General features: G+C 34.4%; 1 pseudogene; it reads left to right on the forward strand.

Annotated features, from left to right (window-relative positions):
• The first annotated feature begins 659 nt into the window (after window positions 1–659).
• On the forward strand, window positions 660–18,055 carry LOC116634706 (annotated as a pseudogene).
• Window positions 18,056–18,823: the final 768 nt, after the last annotated feature.

Raw genomic sequence — 18,823 nt, forward strand, 5'->3', positions numbered from 1 at the left:
TCTCTCCTTGTATTTACTTTTCTTCCTTTCTTTTTTTTCCTCCCTCTTTACTTTTACTCTCTAGCCACAAATCAACTGCTTGCACACAAGCCTTTGGCTCAGATCCTGCTAACGTGGAATTTTCTCTATTTGGGTTGACATCTCTGACATACAAGTCTGGACTTACACATGGACTAAAATTTCAAAGAGATTTGGTGAAGTTCCAAATATCACTAAAATGTCTTACAAATTCTATCTAAAATTGTTTAGTTAACGATTTATGTGGCTGAAATGCCACTAATTAGAGATTAAATTGGTTCAAAACAGCTGTCCTTTAAATTTCAAGTAACTCTGGGAAAGACATACAATTTATTATTATGATTAATACGAGAAACAGATCAGAAGATAGAGACAAAAACAAGTCTTACTAAAAACTTACTACTAAAAATCCCTAAAAATTCTAGAGACTGATACATAATCAACAATTTTTATTTGGGAGATGATTAACAAGGGAGGTACCCTAATCTCTCTGGTAAGGCATTTGTTTATCTCTCACCTTCTTACTACCATGGAAGGTAATTTAAAGTGTTGATTAGTCAAGGTGCAGAAAAACAATATAGCTTCCTCCTCTATTTCCCAATAAAGATCTTGCCATAATCTCAATCTCCAGGCTAAACACTATGACTTTCAATCTTTCCTGGGCCTGTGTAATAATTTGTTGTATTTTTGCTTCTTTAGCAAAAACATCCAATATCTGAGATATGTATCCCCCTCTATGGAAAGAGAGTCCTGGTCAGTTCAGTGACTACAAGATAGAAAATGGGAAGTACATCATTAACTTCTGGCATTACCCTGAGAGATTGGGGACGTATAAAATCCTAGTGAACAGGACAGCCAAGTATTTTGCAAAATTTTCACCAGAAAATGAACGAAATATTTTATGGGGACTGCCTGTACATCATGGATGGCAATATCATACAGGTAAGAATGTCTCTTTTTCATTGCAATGACCCTTTGATTTAAGTGTGAATTAATTAGGACGTAGTACCTGCACATTTAGCATCATCTTTTTGAAAATGGATTTTTTCTCTCTCTTTCTTACTTCTTTTCCAGCTATTTGCAGAATCTCTTGCCTAATGTCTATCAAGTATTTATGGAATCCCCCCTGCATGCATGGTTTTTCTACCCAGAAATGTCCAAAAGAACTGTGTGCAATGCTGAAAATTTTCTCTATTTGCCCTATTCAGTATGACAGCCGCAGTCATACTGTACCCTCATATTCTTACATGTGGCTACTGAGCACTTGAAATGGCTAATGGTTTTGCACCACTGAATTCTTGATTTTGTTTAATGTCAACTAATTTAAATTTAAATAGCCACAAATGGCTAGTGATTACCACGTTCACTGAGTTACAGCATATTAGACCTAGTTCATTCCATGTTAATAACTATTAATTGATGTGCTATTGGTACCAAGCCTAGTTCTAAGCACCAAAGAGTACATCCAGGAACAAAACAGTAAAGGTGATACACATGGGTGTATAAAATTAATTTGCATTATCTGTAGTTCTAAATATGATTAGCTACAGTCATATAGATTGGAGTGACAAAGGAGAAAAAAAACCTCTGTAGGAAAACCTTTCTCTATCTAAAATAGCATCTACACTGAGGAATGAAAGTAGATACTTGTTTTGGAACAAAAATATTGTAAAAGTGCCAAACCATCTTGTTGAACGGATTTCAAGAAATAAAGGACCTTCACTCTCAACTTCTAGAAAACAGTAATGGAAGAAAGAATCAATGAGAAAATGGTTAGCATTATAGAAAATACAGGGGAAGAGCCTGCCTGTCTGGTCTGTGATGACATTCTAAGCTAGCATTACAACCAAGCTTGTCAGGGAGTCTCTGGACATCCAGTATAATCCCCATTCTTAGACTGTCCTTGGCATGGAAAAGAAGAATATTTGAACTCCGGAGACATGGTTCTAAACATAAGGTGCACTGGAAACAATAAGCAATTCCCCCAAGGGGTGCACACACTTACTGCTAGGAAAGTTTTCAGCCCTGGGTCCAGTGATGAACGAATAGCAAAGTAGAATATTGGATAGGGTACTTTCAAAATTTCATTTTCATTTTAGAATACAATAAATTGGATTCTGCTGTTTCTTAAGTGGCTGCTTTTACTTAGTATTTAATTGAGTTAAACTCCATAATGTAACTAGAGAAAACCAGAACAGAATTACAAATTATGAAAGTAGCCCATAAAAGTATTTCACCAACAGTATGTTAAGTCTCAAAAAAGAGATAAGGACTGTAAGTACAAGAGTAGCTCAAGAAAGAGAGTGACAATCATGGGCTGAGAATATCATGGGAAGAAAGCAGGGCCTAAGAACTTGATGGAGACATTGCTAGAATATAATTGCTGGAATACAAATTACGAAGATGACAATGATAGCAGGTTGAACCGGAAGAAGACTACCACATTGGCAGGAGAACTAGAATATGAAAGAGTACTGGGTGGTAAATTTAAGAAGATCGACGAGGGTCAGTTAAAGAAATGTCTTAAAATCAGACTGGGGAGTTTTAATTGGGCTCTTAAGCAAGATGGTTTAGTTTAGTAACAAGCGTCTAATGCTTACAAAATACTTAAACATTTTAAATGCTTCTTGATTGCTTAGCAGAGGTTTTTTAAAAAATAAAGTTTTATTTATATACAATAAACATACAATAAACAGCATATTTAAAAATGTATTTTTTGGTAAGTTTGATATATGTCCATAGCCTTGAACCCATCACCACACATAATGGACATATATGTCATTCTAAAAATTTTCTTTTCCCCTTTGTATTCTCATCTTCAAGAACTTCCCTATTCTAGTCTCTCCCAGCCCTTTCCTCTCCCCTAACTTCTCATGCCCCTCACTCCTCAACTTCACCAGTAACCAGCTAATGATCTGCTTTCTATCACTGCAGGTTAGATAGCATTATCTAGAATTTCCCTATAGACAATTGGGTGCTTTTTTTTAGTCTGTTTTATTTCAGTCGTCATGATTATTTTGAGATTCATCTGTCTGGTTGCCTTATCAGTATTCATTCTTTTTTATTGGTTAGCCAAAATTTTAATTAGATTAATGTTTGAATTGGGAAGAGAATCCTGGGAGTCTGAGTCAGGATAAGGCAGTGACACCAAATAGAAAAATAGATGAAAAAAGGGAAAACTATGGCAAGTACACAAGAAATTGATGGTAGATGTCATTGCTTCCCTCTCGAAGCACTTACAAGATGGTCAAGAAGGCATTAAGGAGGGCACGTGATGTGATGAGCACTGGGTCTTATACGTAACTAATGAATCGTTGAACATTATATCATAAACTAATGATGTACTATAAATTGGCTAATTGAATTTAAATTAAAAAAAAGAAAAAGAAAAATCAGACAAACAAAAAAAAGGAGAGTTAGAAATGATACAACCATAAGACAAGAAAGAGCCAAATCGTTAGATGCTAGAATAAAGTGAATGTTGTGAGCTGGGATAATCTAGGAATAGAGTAAGATTTGAAGGAAATCCTGAAAAAAAAGGTAAAACACTGATGGACTTTAAAGAAAAAAGTAATCCATGAAGAAAGAAATAGAATAAACTAAAGGACAGAGTTTGGAATTAGTGTGGTTTTTGTGAGAGAAAAAGACAAAAAGAGAGGGAAATGTTGGGAGGATGGGAAATACATAATGTATGCTACAGAAATAATATAATTGGAAAATATGGTAAATTCACAGCAAAAAAATTGGATTTGAATAGTAACAAATATAACATTAATTTTGCTCTGGGAAAATGGGGATGACAAAACAATTTTGGTCAAGGTTACTGAGAATGATGTATTTCTTGCCATGGGAAGACAAGGACAAAAATTTCTTCAGAAGATAAAAGAGCAGTAAGCAGGCACAGCTTGGCTGTAAAGAAGGGGGAAGTGCTGAAGATGTCCGGAAGAATAGTGAAACAATGCTGACAAAGAACAGAAAGTTCGGGATGCAATCTTCCTTGACTGTCACAATCAAGGGCTCAGTCCCAGGCATATGCAGTTGGAGGTGATGCAGAGTCACTAATAAGGGAGTTCTGTGGGAATTTGATAAAAATGGGACTGGAACACAGTCAAGTATTTGGAAGAGAAGACAAGGAAGTTAGCAACATAAGGAAATCCTCAGGTTAGCATCATGGGCAAACATCCTCAGAGACCGAGTGGTTTTAAAAAGACAGTCTTAGAAACAGATTTCAAACAACTCCCAACTGAGGCAAAACCTAAGAGCCAGGAGAGGTATGTTTCACATACTTGGATATTATTCCAGTTCAAAAGAGGAATAACAATTTTTAGAAATTTCCACGTATTAACAGAACTACCAAGGTCTTTCCTCTTGCCCACAGAAGGGTAAGCAGGTCAAGAAGAGCCAAATGAGAAACCAGGATGAGAAAGTAAAAGGGAAACAAAAGAAGTTCATGAGAAACAGAACTGGTGAAAAGAAATAATAATAGGGAAGGAAGGAGAAAGAAGAATAAGTGAATGTTGCAGGAGAAGAGGACTGGGAGAAAAGAAGGAGAGGTACCCAGTAGGTGAGCAAGGACTGGGTAAGAGAGAGGCTGGAGTGGCAAGTGAAGAGCCAAAACAGTGTGAGGGGGAAGCCAGAGAAAAGGGAAAGTTAGCAGGAGTAAAGAGAATAGGCCAGTATGAAAATGGTGGAAACAGGGAAAGAGATGGGCTGAGAGTCAGAGATAGTTGAAGGGAGATGCAGGGAGTATATGCAGAAGGTACAAAAAACTTAAGTGAGAAAGAAACAGAAAGGGATGTTTTGAAAGTAGAAGATGAGAGAGGATGACAAAAAGAAAAGAGATAAAAATAGAATAATGGCTAATATTTACAGAAGCACATGTTCTCTGAGCTGAGCACTTTCTGCACCCTTCTTGATTTAACAACCCTGAACCTCTGTGAAGTGATTATTGCTAGTCTTTCCAGTATGTACATGAGAAAACTGAGGCTTGCAGAAGTTATTTATTCAAGATCAAACAGTAGGCAGGTAAGCAATGAAAAGGGATTTGATTTTAAGCAAATAGAGCCTGGATCTTGTTTACTATACATGAATATTCACTCCCTAATATTGAAGATAAAGAGTAGTTAGTATATAGAAGATACACAGACTACAAAGGCTAAAAAAATATGGCCTTCGAGAGAGAATAGAGTATTGTAGGGATGTTAAGGAAAAGGAAAAATTATGAATGGGAGATGGAAAGCAGAAAGTCATGAAGTGAAGGAAAGACAATGATGGGAAAGCTGACACAATTCTTAATTCCTGTAAACATATTATATCTAGTTACGTTTTGGATCTACAGTTTAGGAAGGGGTCTAGTAAATCCAGCTCTGGATTTCCTCTCTTTTAGGCAGATTAGCTGATCCCCCCCCAAAGTACAGACTGTGGCCATAAATCTGGGGATCATCTCTGTATCTCTGTGGACAGTTGGTGGGCTGGTGAGTTCAATGTGACAGTAAAACCTCATTGATGACCTTTCCACAAAAAATCAATTAAACCTAGGATCCCGATTAGAGAAACAAAAACCAAAACCGGAATCATTGCTTTTACAAAAAAACATCTGTTTGACCCAAATCTGGGTGTTTTGAAAATGAGTCTTGAGATAGACATTTTTTTAATTTACTTATTAGTTTATCCAATTATAAAAATATCAATTAGAGAAAATTGGTAACCTCAAAACTTGATTTAAATACATAAGACAGAAATAAGAATTTGTGTTATATTATCAAATAAAAAACCTTGTTAACAAGAGAAATCTCTAGATTAAATATTTTAAACTACATCAGATTTTCAGATTTAAAGTAAAAACTTAGAAAAGTATAGAATTCTGCTACTAATTTTTTTGTTTTGAGTTTTTATTTGAACTCTCATTTGTTAATTCTGTTACTAATTTCTAAATTTTTCACTTACTATGCCTTAGAATTTAATTAGTATTTTTAAATTCCAGTGCAATTATTATCTGTGATTTAAAATAATAAATCTACAAGATAAATCCATTTTGCTTTATGAGAATAGGGTTTTTAAGAGAAGCATATTCAAGTTGCATATAACACTAAGGGAAATTTCTGATAAAATTTCCGGAGTTCCCAGAATTACCACTTAAGTTTTACCAGATTTCTAGATCTTTAGGCTTACTTTTAGATAGATTCCTTTACTTTGAAAACAACTTTTGTGTGTTAACAATATTAATAACTTTTTGTTTATACAAACCTTAATTATTATCTCTCTACAATGCCCTTCCTTGCTGCGGTTGATTCTGGCATAATGGGGATATCATCAGATAAAGTCACCTTTCTGCCACCATCCAAGGATGAGATTAAATTTTGTTACAATGTTTCTAACTGCCAATCATCATTTCCAGAAGCAATGAAAAAGTGGAATGATTTTTACCAGGTTTTTTTTTTTTAAGTGTTTTAATTAATACTCTTCAAGGGTAGCCAGATAATTTTTGAATATCACTTAATGTAGATTTTTTTATACATTGAGCAATTGTTCCTAAGGAACAAAGTTGCTAATATGAAAATATTGTGGTGACAACAGCATTAGTATGAGTGAATTGCTGCTTGACATCATACCTCATTAGCATCCTCATTACCAGCACTCTATCGAGGCCACGCTATCTACTATTCTCATACCAAATAAATTATATACACACACGTGAGCCCAGAGAAATTATGACTTAACAGTGCATGAAGTATCCTAGCTCATCATAATTTCAGGTCAACTGAGCAATAACCGGTATAGAAATACAATTGTGTAATAGGTTGTAGTGAATTTGAGCAGCTTATTTCAACTGTCTTGATAAACAAATCACATATGAGTTGACTGAATTAGCATTTGACAGTCAGAATCAAATATTGATGTTCAAAGTAATGTGTCATGGGTGAAAGAGTACATGACTGAAGATTGGGTTTTCCTTTAGAGAATTGTTCATTAAATTGCATATGTTTAGATAAAACACTCTTACCCTTAACAGTTGGTGGAAAATTCATTGCATGGCAAGAGAAAACCAAATGCATAAAATACTAAAGGTCTGGTTCTGAACAGTGTAAAATCCTGAACATTTCTAAAAACACATGGTTTATTTCTTTCATAGGGATTCAGTATCACTTGCAATTAAAATGCTTGATATTAAGCTCTTTACAGAGTGTTCAGCATTAAATCTTTCATACCTTAACTCTTAGAAAAAAATGTTTTCCCCTCATTTAGAATGTTGAAAAATTATATTTGTAAATAGAATTGACTTTCAAGAAGAGAGATTGTTATAACTGCCTAAATATCAGTAACATTTTTTGTCTTTGACAGCACATAAAGTCACATTCTAGTAGCTTTGATGACCTGTTGGAGTACTTATGGACTGCATATGTCTCATCTTTGGAGGTTGCTCATAAAAATTTTCAAAATAGGTAAGAATGGATCTAAAGTTATTTTGTTTGGGGGCACCTGGGTGGCTCAGTTAGTTAAGCATCTGACTCTTGATTTCTGCTCAGGTCATGATTTCAGGGTCATGAGATCGAGCCCCATGTTGGGGCCCATGTTGAGCGTGCAGCCTGCTTAAGATTCTCTCTCTGTCTCCCTCTGCCTCCCCCTGCCTGCTCACATTCTCTCTCTAAAAATAAAATAAAATAAAATGATTTTGTTTTAATATGGTAACAATCTTTCCATCTTACACTATCTTTTTCATTGAAGTCTTTTTCAATTTACCTATTCACCAATATGTCAAACATGAGGATGTATTACGATAAAGAGAAAACTGACAGGAAAATGTTTTACTGGATAAAGCCCAAAACTATGTTATAAGCAGCAGGGGAAAATATGAAGAAAAGTATGTTTGTACCACAAGACAGCAATAAAACAAAATGAATTCAGAAGTACAAGAAGATTTTTTTAAGGCTGTTTTAACAAAAACTGGTGTCTGTAAACAAAAAGGATGTGATGGGAAATAATTATGGGATCTCTGCATCACTTTGATCAGAAAAAATAGCTAGGCTAACACATATTTGGAGGGGAGTGTCCAAGAAGCATCTTGGTTACCATGCCAGTTAGCTAAAATGTCAGAACTCTCCCCATTTTATAGCAAGTGAGATCGAATAAGATAGCATGACTTGGTATGGAAGTGAATGACACTGTACGGGGGCGGTATCTGCCACCCAGAGTGAGACGTGCAGTATAAGGAACTAAAGAATGGGTGACTGGTTTAAAGTACACAAAAAATATAGGCACTCATGTTTGAGGACTTCTTATTGATCAAGTACTGTTATCTTTCCCACAGACTGCATATTCAGTGAAGATAAAAAAATCACAGAGTCAGGAAACTTACATTGTTTTGTATATTTTATTTCTTAATAGTGCTTCAAAGGCTGATTTTTATATTGGTCAACAGAAGAGTTCATCCTCTTGGCATGTCTGTGAGATGAATTAGGATTGTAGCCATCATATCTTTTTGCTGTGACTCAACTGCTTAATTCTGATCACTGCCAAAGAGAGGTGAGATTATCAGCCAACAGAGTAAACAGGAGTTGTCAACATCAAAAGTGGAATTGAGATCAAGTCATTATAGTTTATAGAAAGTAGTTTATAAAATATTATTTTTTGTAGACTTTCCCAATGACATGCAAAACTAAATTCCTCTGAAAAATAACATTTCTCATAGCAAAGGATGATGAGATCAGCCCTCAATATCTGAAATAAAACCACAAAGATGAATTTATTGCAATTCTAGGAAGGGAAAGTTACATTGTCATGCACAGTATCACTGAGCAGAGCACTCTTCTCATCTTGAGACGGGTTATTAGGAGATGCAGAGTTCAGAGACTGGTAGATTTTTAGGCATTTAAATGGGTTGAGTCATCAGTATAAGAGGGCTACTTAGGTGAGACAGTTTTCATTTGGCATTAGAGGCATAGTTATGCAGGGAGTCCATTCCTGATCGGCTGACTTTTGGAAAGGAGGGCATGTCACTTATTGGATGCTTGGAAAAACCTGGTCACTGAAGCAAATTTTTGTTGATGGATTGAAGTCAGTCTAAAAATGGTTTGGTGGCTACTTGTTACTCTGTCTACAGAGAATTTGTCTTTTTCTAGGACCCACAAACATGAACAGAACTGAGGTCATACCCAGGCAAGAACTGAGAGGACCCCAATGTCTCACCTCTGGCTACCTTGAGACCCTGAACAAATAGGAAGTAAAGGCTTGAGAAAAATTGTAAAAGGCCTTAGCATTGAAGGTAGACCCCAACACATACATAGAGCTCCTCAGCAAAAGGTGGAAGACTCATTGGTTCAAGGAACTTAAGAAAATCTTTAACTAATCGTTAGCTGACCATTAAGCTTCTGAGCAGGGACTTCAGTGATGACTCACTACAGAGAACACAGAATGAATAACAGAATTTGTCCAGGCAAATCAATAAACAAATAATGACAAGAAAACCAAACAACAACAAACCCTGGTAAGGGTGGGAATCTGATTTTTAGAATTTCCACTTTATAGTGTCTGAATTGTCCATTGTTCAAAAAAAAAAAAAAGAGAGAGAGAGAGAGATGTGCAAAGAACAGAGAAAGTAGGGCATGCATGCCCCTGCCCCTCCCCCCCCCCGCCCATACAGACACTTACACAGAGATAATCAGTCATTAGGAATTGTTCCTCTGAGTTCAGATGATGGACAAAATTTTTGAATCACTTATGAACATGTTTAAAAAATTTTTAAAAATTGTATCTAAAGAATTTAAGGAAAGTATGAATTGACAACAATGTTTTACTAAGTAGAGATTATGAATAAAGAGATAAAACTTACAGAAAAAAATAGAAATTCTGCAGTTGAAAATAATAATAGTAAAAATAAATAATTCACTTGAGGGATTCAAAAGCAGACTTAAGCTGGCAAAAGAAAGAATCTGTAAACTTAAAAATAGGTAAATTGAGATTACCCAGTGTGAGGAACAAAAAGAAAAAAGGATGAAGAAAGATGAAGAGAGCTTCGCAGACCTGCAGGAGAGTGGGAATGGAACTATATTGCAGGAAAATTTATGTAAATGGTTAGATTAAGTTGCTATTAATATTAACACTTTGTTTTAAGATGGATAGTAATTGTATCTCATCAGTGAAGAGGAAGAGTTAAGAAATTATAATGTAGATAGATTAGAGAGAGATGATAGAAAAGAAGCACAGGGAAGAAACATTTACACTAGGAAATATCCATTTAGTACAAAAGAAGACAGCAATGAAGAAAAGGAGGACAAAGACATAAGACATAAGAACAGATAGCAAACTGGCAATATTACTCTGATAGCAAAACCAAAGACATTACACAAAAACTACATGCCAACATTTCTTATGAATATAGACACAAAAATCCTCAATGTAATGCCAGTAAACAGAATCTAGCCACATATAAAAAGGACCATAAACCATGACTTTATTTATTCTAAGAATGCAAAGTTGGTTTAGTATTTGATAATCAATCAATATAATACACCATATTAATGGAATAAGGGACAAAAATCACAAAATCATCACAGTAGACATAGAAAAAGCATTTGATAACACTCTTTTACGATAACAACATTAAAAAAAAAACTAGGAATAGAAGAAAAGTTTCTCATCTTGTTAAAGTGCATCTAGAAAAACCTACAGTTAACATCGTATGGTGAAAGACTGAATGCTTTTCCCTTAAAATGAAAAAGACAAGGTTGCGCATTCTTACCACATCTATTCAAGATTGCACTGGAGGTTCGAGCCAGGGAAATTAGGCAGTAAAAAGAAATGAAAGCAATCTAAATAGAAAGAGAAGAAATAATACTTTCTCTCTAAGAAATCCACTAAAAATATTATAATTAATATATGAGTTCTTCAACCTAGCAGTATACAGGGTCAACATACAAAAATTAATTATAATTCTATGTGGTAGCAATAAAAAAATCCTAAAATGCAATTAAGAAAACAGAAACATTTACAACAGCATCAGGAAAAATAAAATATATAGGAATAAAGTTAGCAAAAGAACTTTAAAACTTGGATACACTGAAAAATACAAGATATTTTTGAAAGAAGTGAAAGAAATGTTTAAAGGAAAATCTTCTTGTGTTCATGGATTGGAAGACGTAATATTGTTTAAATGGCACACTCCCTAAATTTATTCACAGATTTGGTGCAATCTCTGTTAATCTCTTACTACAAAAGTACAGTAATCAAGACAGAGTGTTAATACATGATAGTAGACATATGGATCAATAAAATAGAATTGGGGTCCAGAAACAAAAGCTGATTTTCAATGAGGGTGTAAAACAACTTGATAGGTAAAGAATAGTTTTTCAACAAATGGTGCTGGTGGAACTGGTAATCCACATGCAATGAATGAAGGTTGTCTCCTAAAACAACAAAATTAACTCAAAATGCATTATAGACCTAAATATAAGAGCTGAAACTGTGGAACTCAGACTAAAGCTTGTGGCCTTCGGGTTAGGCACACAATGTCTAGTTGTGCTGTTATTAAAATTGTGTGACCCTTACTGAATAACCTTACGTATTCATGTTTTCTCCTTCTTGAATTTGAAAGTTGGGCATGATTTGATAAGAGCATGGAGGGCCAATCAATTTTTCTATAATCAAGGACAGGTTAGTTATTTCATCCTCTATACTCCCATAGCTCTATATGAACCACGTATATACAGGTATGTTTCTTTCACAGATGTTAACCAGGGGATATGTTCCAGTTACTTTCTGAATCCATAATACCTAGACCCTGATGTCTATATTACTTTGAGTAATTCCAGGGGGAATGTAACAAACCATATAACTTCCATAATAAGACTTGAAGGACATAGGGCAAGATGAGCAAGAAATAGCGTGTAAAATGTTTCAGAAGGAACAAGCATGGTTCAAAATAGCAGGGAAATATATATCACCCCTGTAGAGAATAATGTATACACATACATAAAAGGGCACCTGGGTAGCTCAGTCAGTTAAGTGTCTCACTCTTAATTTGAACTCAGGTCGTGATCTAAGCCTGGTGAGATCAAGACCCGTATCAGGCTCCATACTGCGTGAGGAGTCTGCTTAAAATTCTCTCTCTCCTTCTCCCTCTGTCCCTCCCCCATCCTGAAGGTGCTCTCTCTCTCTCTTTTTCTCTCTCTCTCAATAAAATAAATAAATAAATAAAATAAAATAGATAAAATTACTAAAAATTTAAATTAAAATTTCTTTCTCAGTAAGAAGATAAAGCAGGAATATAAATTGTTGCAACTACCATGGAAAACAGTGTAAAGATTCCTCAAAAATTAAAAATAGAACTACCATATGATCCAGCAATTCCATAAGTAGGTATTTTTCTGAAGAAAATGAAAACGCTAATCTAAAAAGATATACATGTTCGTTGTGGTATTATTTACAATAGCTAGAACATGGAAACAATCTAAGTGTTCATCAATGCATGAATGGATAAAAATATGTAATATTATCATATATATTATAGTGGTATGATATATAATGGCATATATATATATATATAGAGAGAGAGAGAGGTGCTGAGTGAAATGGGCTAAGGGGGTCAAAATGTATAAATTTCCAGTTATGCGTAGTTCATGGGGATGTAATGTATAACATAGTCATTGTAGTTAATAATACTGTACTGCATATTTGAAATTTCCTAGGAGAGTGAATCTTAATCTCATCACAAGAAAAAATTTTGTAACTATGTTTGGTAACAAATGTTAATTAGACCTGTGGGGATCATTTCACAATATACACAAATACCAAATCATTACATTGTACATCTGAAAAAAAGAAAGAAAAGTTAGCTTTCTAGTATGTATCAGCAGAAATAAAATACCAAGCTACCTAAAAAGCAGGAAAATTCTGTTACTTCGTTTTTAGGTTGCCTGAAATGAAAATTATGTGTTCTTTAGGAGATATCTAAATTCAGCAGAAATTTTGCCAATTTTCTTTGACTTTTACCTTTACATTTTATTTATTTATTTATTTACTTACTTACTTATTTTAGAAATAATGGGGGGAGGGGAGACAGAGAGAGAGAGAAAAGGAGAATCCCAAGCAGACTGCCCCCTGAGTGTGGAGCTTGATGCAGGGCTCGATCCCACGACCCTGAGATCATGACCTGAGCTGAAATCAAGAGTTGGAGGCTCAACCAACTGAGCCACCCAGGTGCCCCATCTTTACATTTTAAAATAATGAAACTTGGTCACATTTCAGTTTATGTAAGTAATGTAAATGCTTTATGAAAAGGGAAAAATATGATTAAAAACACATGTTCTGAGATGGCAATTTCCAAATTTAAAATTCTAATAACATCTCTTCAAATTTTCAAATCTAGGTGGTAAAATCAACACCAAGTTTCTATAATCTATATTCTAAAAAGTAGAATAAAGTCATTTTGAACAAATTATCTGTTTTGAAAATTGAGTTGGCAAAATTCTGAGTAGACTAATTCAAAATGCATACTTTTCCCCACTTGTCTATTAGATTAAAATATTATTCTACACAAGAAGCTGATTTTGCAAGAAGCTGGGCTTTATTTGTGGATTATTTAGCTCCACCACGCTTTCCTACAACCTTAATTAGAACATATGAATTCCAGAAGGAGCTTCCAAGACGAATGCTTGTTAGTGGAGATAACGTCCCCTTCATCAGTGACTTTAGTGGCTTTCAGAACACAATCCTGTTTGCTCTAAATCTTCTCCACAAAGTGCATAGGTATACAGGTAAGAGCCACAGAGACCTTTTTTTTTTTTTGTAAATTCTATATGTTGTGTTGATTTCATACATAATGAAATGAAATACCATTAGAATCATAAATCATTACAACAGACTGTCTAAAGATGAAAATGTTGCCTTCCTAAGATATCTGTTTCAAAGTTTTAAAAATAATCCTTGTGGGTTTATGATTGGCTTCATTTAATGAGCACATATTACAGGCCCTCCCTTATTTAGCATGTCCTCTCCTCTGGGACCTTTGCACAAAGCAGATCAATATCACCACATGTTAATTTGACAAGGAGACAATGGACATCTCTATTTCTTTCTTGGATAAATTTTGCTATTTTATCTTATTTTTGTTTTTAAATGAAAAAGATACTAAACAAATAATGACACTTGCCATGACTAACAGAACCATGAAATAAATTGTATTTTATGAACTTTCCTCATCCTCATCATCTATGATTATAGACATAAAGAAAAAAAATTGACCCCCCCCTCCAAATTCTGGTTTTGAAGGAGGTATATTTCTCCAAAATTTCAAAATCCTAGGTTTACTAATAGTGGAAAACATAGAAGAAATTACATAATAATAAGTTTGAAAATTACTATGTCATTCAATTTCTTTTTTTTTTTTTTTAAAGATTTTATTTATTTATTTGAGAGAGAGAGAATGAGAGAGAGCACATGAGAGTGGGGAGGGTCAGAGGGAGAAGCAGACTCCCTGCCGAGCAGGGAGCCTGATGCGGGACTCGATCCAGGGACTCCAGGATCATGACCTGAGCCGAAGGCAGTCGCTTAACCAACTGAGCCACCCAGGCGCCCCTGTCATTCAATTTCTAAGATACCATTTATCCTTGTTCTACTGAGGAAAAAAATTATGCATGTGTGCGTGTATGCATGTGTGTTAAATTTATATTCCCTAAAACAGAATTCAGAAATAAGATATGAGAGTCAAAATAAAAATGAATGCGTTATATTTTAAATGTAAAACTTGTGTGTATATTACTTAGAGTAACATTCACTGTTTTAATAAACAAACCTTCGAATTATAATGGCAAAACTCAAAGGATTCTATTTCTGGCTCACATAATGATGTAGGCTATTATGTCAATTGGTAAGAGACTTTCTTCCATGGTAATTCAGAGACCTAGGATCTTTCCATCTTTGTCTCCATCCTCCTTCACAGTTTCACTACTGTATCCTCCTTATAAGGTAATTCAAAGGAATTAGCTTAAGGAGGTCCCTCTTTGAAAAGCTTAGACTAGCAGTGACAAACTTAACTGTATCTCACATACCTTTGGTAAGAATAGTCATACAGCCCAACTAGATGGTGCATAGGAGGGACTCGGGAAAGTTAATTCTTGACTGAGCCACACTGTTAGGAGCATCATAAAATGTATTGATTTCCAGTCATCTTTGCCACATTGTCAGATATAGAAAGTACAATCTAGGCTCAGATATGAACAAACTCTACTGGCCTAGTATGTAGAGTGAGGCACTGAATGGATGGTTAGGATTAATTACATTTTTTTTTTAGTTCTTTGTTTTTAAATTTAGTTTTATTATGTTATGTTAATCACCATACATTACATCATTAGTTTTTGATGTAGTGTTCCATGATTCATTGTTTGCTTATAACACCCAGTGCTCCAGGCAGTACGTGCCCTCCTTAATACCCATCAGCGGGCTAACCCATCCCCCTACCCCCTCCCCTCTAGAACCCTCAGCTTGTTTCTCAGTGTCCATAGTCTCTCAAGGTTCGTCTCCCCCTTCGATGTCCACCCCCTTCATTTTACCCTTCCTACTGTCTTCTTCTTTTTTTTAACATATAATGTATTATTTGTTTCAGAGGTACAGGTCTGTGATTCATCAGTCTTACACAATTCACAGCGCTCACCATAGGATTAATTACATTTTAAAGATTGTACACAACAGATTTCTAGATTTTTGTAATTCCAGTTTTACCAAAATTAGCTTTGGATTTGTTAAGGAGTTCTGAGTTGACTCTATAGGCTACAATAAAAAGAAAAAAGGACGAGTTGGAATGTAGGTAAACTAGCTACCTTGTTTCCTATCTTCCTCTACTAATTGCATGCACTCACTGATACTCAGAATTCAGAAACAGTGCTTCGAGCCTTGGCAGATATTTTTAATTAATTCAAGTATAGAAAAAAAACAGGATACCATTAATAAAAAGAGTTCTACAGTTGAGCATGTTTGATTTATAGTCAGTAAATATATATTGAACAAACTTTTTAGTATAACATTCGGCTACATTTTTGACACCAGAACATTTCAGCTTTTGCTTTACACTGGAAACTGGACTGCATTTCCTTATATTTTAGCCATTATGCCCTGATATTTTTGAGACTTCAAGTCTCCATATTTTGGCATTTTAAAAAAATATTTATTTACCACAACCACGTGGGGAAAGTTTAGTCTGCAGAACAGACCTCTTGTATGGGTGTTCCCGCCTCACTGCTAGTGTGTAATAACAGAGGGAAATGAGTGATTCCTGAGTCTTGAGACATTTGCCATGTAAGCTCCAACCACTTGTCAGCCACCAATTAGGGACCCCCATGGAGAGGAATTAGGGGTGAGCCAAGAATCCAGGGATAGTAATGAAAATAGGTGCACATGAAATAAAGCAACGGGAAACAAACATGCTTTTCCTAACAGGGAATCAAATAGAAAAAGGGCATTGCTCCAGGCTCATGACTTCTGTATATTTCTTTTTTGCTCATTGACCTATCAATCCATTCTGATACGTTTGTCCTATTGAAAATTCATACCATTACTAAACACTTTTTCTCCATTTCTTAATAGTATTTCATTTTTTGGCTATAATTTCACTTAGACTTATTTGAACAATATGTTCAATATATGCCTCTTATTAAAAATTTAAACCTTAAAATGCATGTAAAACTTAACCTCTCTCCATTATCTTTTAACTTCCATATCTTAATTCCTTGCCTGATATATTGTTTTTAAGTTTTAAGCCTATTCCTATAAAAAAATTTGTATGAACTCATGAATAAATATAAAAATAAAAACTTTGATTAAAAACTGCTGTTTGCATAAAAAAGATTATATGTATGGCACTGCTCTGTGCTTTAAATTTTTCAGTAGCTATATATACTTGAGATATTAGCAAGTCAGCAAATATTGACACACATTATTCTCTAAATAATATATAACTTTCTATTGAATGGATTGATATTCTTTTCAGTTTTAGGTAGTGCAAAAGTGGAATTCACTGTGTACTTTTATTAGCTTAATTTGTTTGGATAGTGGCCGATTCTATTACTAGGAATGAATTCATGGATCAGGTATTGCCAAGTGGCAATTAAACAGTGTGCTATGGATTACATTCTTTTTTTTTTTTTAAAGATTTTATTTATTTATTCATGAGAGAGAGAGAGAGAGAGAGAGAGAGAGAGGCAGAGGGAGAAGCAGGCTCCCAAGGAGCAGGGAGCCCGATGTGGGGCTCGATCCCAGGACCCTGGGATCATGACCTGAGCCGAAGGCAGACGCTTAACCATCTGAGCCACCCAGGCGCCCTATGGATTACATTCTTGTCAAAACCAGAATAAAAACAAAACAACACAAATTACTTACTAAAGTTCATATTTCTGCATAGACACCAAAAATGAATATTAACAAACTTTCTAATTTTCAAGAGTCTGATATGAGACAAATGGCACTTCATTTTTTATGGGTTTTCATTGCTTCAATCACTGCTGTATCCATTATTTTCTTTAGTTACTTACACATAAGTTTGAATATGAAGGCAAAATTTAAAATACATAATTTTAAAGAGCAAAATATTGTTTTATTAAAGAATGTATATGAAATGCTAATTTCATACTAATTATATTGAATTTTGTTTTAGATAATTTCAACATTTGGGATCAAAATTAAAATTTTACCTAAAATTCTCACATATCTTTACTATTTTTCTAGGAACACTATCTTCAATTTTATGGAAAGTTTTAATGAAGTCAACAGTTGCAAGGAAACTGTTTCTAGAGATTTTGGAATTCATCCTTCACTCTTTTAATTAAATGCTTCTGGAAATCTGTATGAAATAAAAATCCACAATGATAATTTCTCGAAAAACAGTATTCTCAAAAATTAGTCCTTGCATGTTTGCATAATTCTGTCATTGTCTATGCCTATATTTTAAAGTTTGAATTAATATATTGCCATTAATTTGCTTAATTAATAATTAGTGAATAAGTATCAATAATTAAAATGTTTACCTTTTAATGTAGATTCAGCTGAATAACTGACAAATGCTGATAAATTAATAAAGGTCATAAAACCTGATTGGAATTTTGGATGTTATTCTATCTAAGTTAGTTTTACGAAACTTGGAGGAATAGATTTTCATGGTCACCAGTCAAGAGGGAGAAGATTTTAAATAAAATTTGGATGATGAATTTGGATTTCTAAAACATTTAAAAATAAACTATTAGTTTAGAATGTATCACCTGATCCATCATTATCTTGGGAGGTTGTTAGTTTTCTCAAACTTAGAAAAATTATGTTCCTGACATCTCTTTTTTCCTTTTTTTTTTTTAATTCATACTTATTATGGAGTACTTCAGGGTCACAGAGGGTAAATTTCTCTCCTTTTTCTTTTTTTTTCCAAATTTATCTCCTTTAAGAGGAGACAAAGTGCACTGACAGGAAGGTGGCTTCTCTCCTGCTTGTCTTCTTGGTGACTTTCCTTCCATAGCTTTTATGCAGCTTGCTGACAGGTTTTACATAGACCCCCAACCACAGGCAAAATGTATCCACTAACAAACTATTTGGAAAAATAAAATGAATAAATTGAGCCGAAAGGTAGATATTATGATAAAATGACATGGCACTGATATCGGAAAGACTTGAGTTTACATCTAACTTCTGCCATTTTCCAGCCAATGTCAACTGGTTAATTCTAAGGGATTTATCAAATTCTTCTGTACCTCAATATACTTATTGAAAAAAAATGAAAATTATGGGAAAGAAATGAAGATGAGTGAAGAGTCCACAAGAATTTGGTTATAAA

The sequence above is a fragment of the Phoca vitulina genome, unplaced genomic scaffold (assembly GCF_004348235.1).
Source record: "Phoca vitulina isolate PV1807 unplaced genomic scaffold, GSC_HSeal_1.0 scaffold9, whole genome shotgun sequence".
Lineage (NCBI taxonomy): Eukaryota > Metazoa > Chordata > Mammalia > Carnivora > Phocidae > Phoca > Phoca vitulina.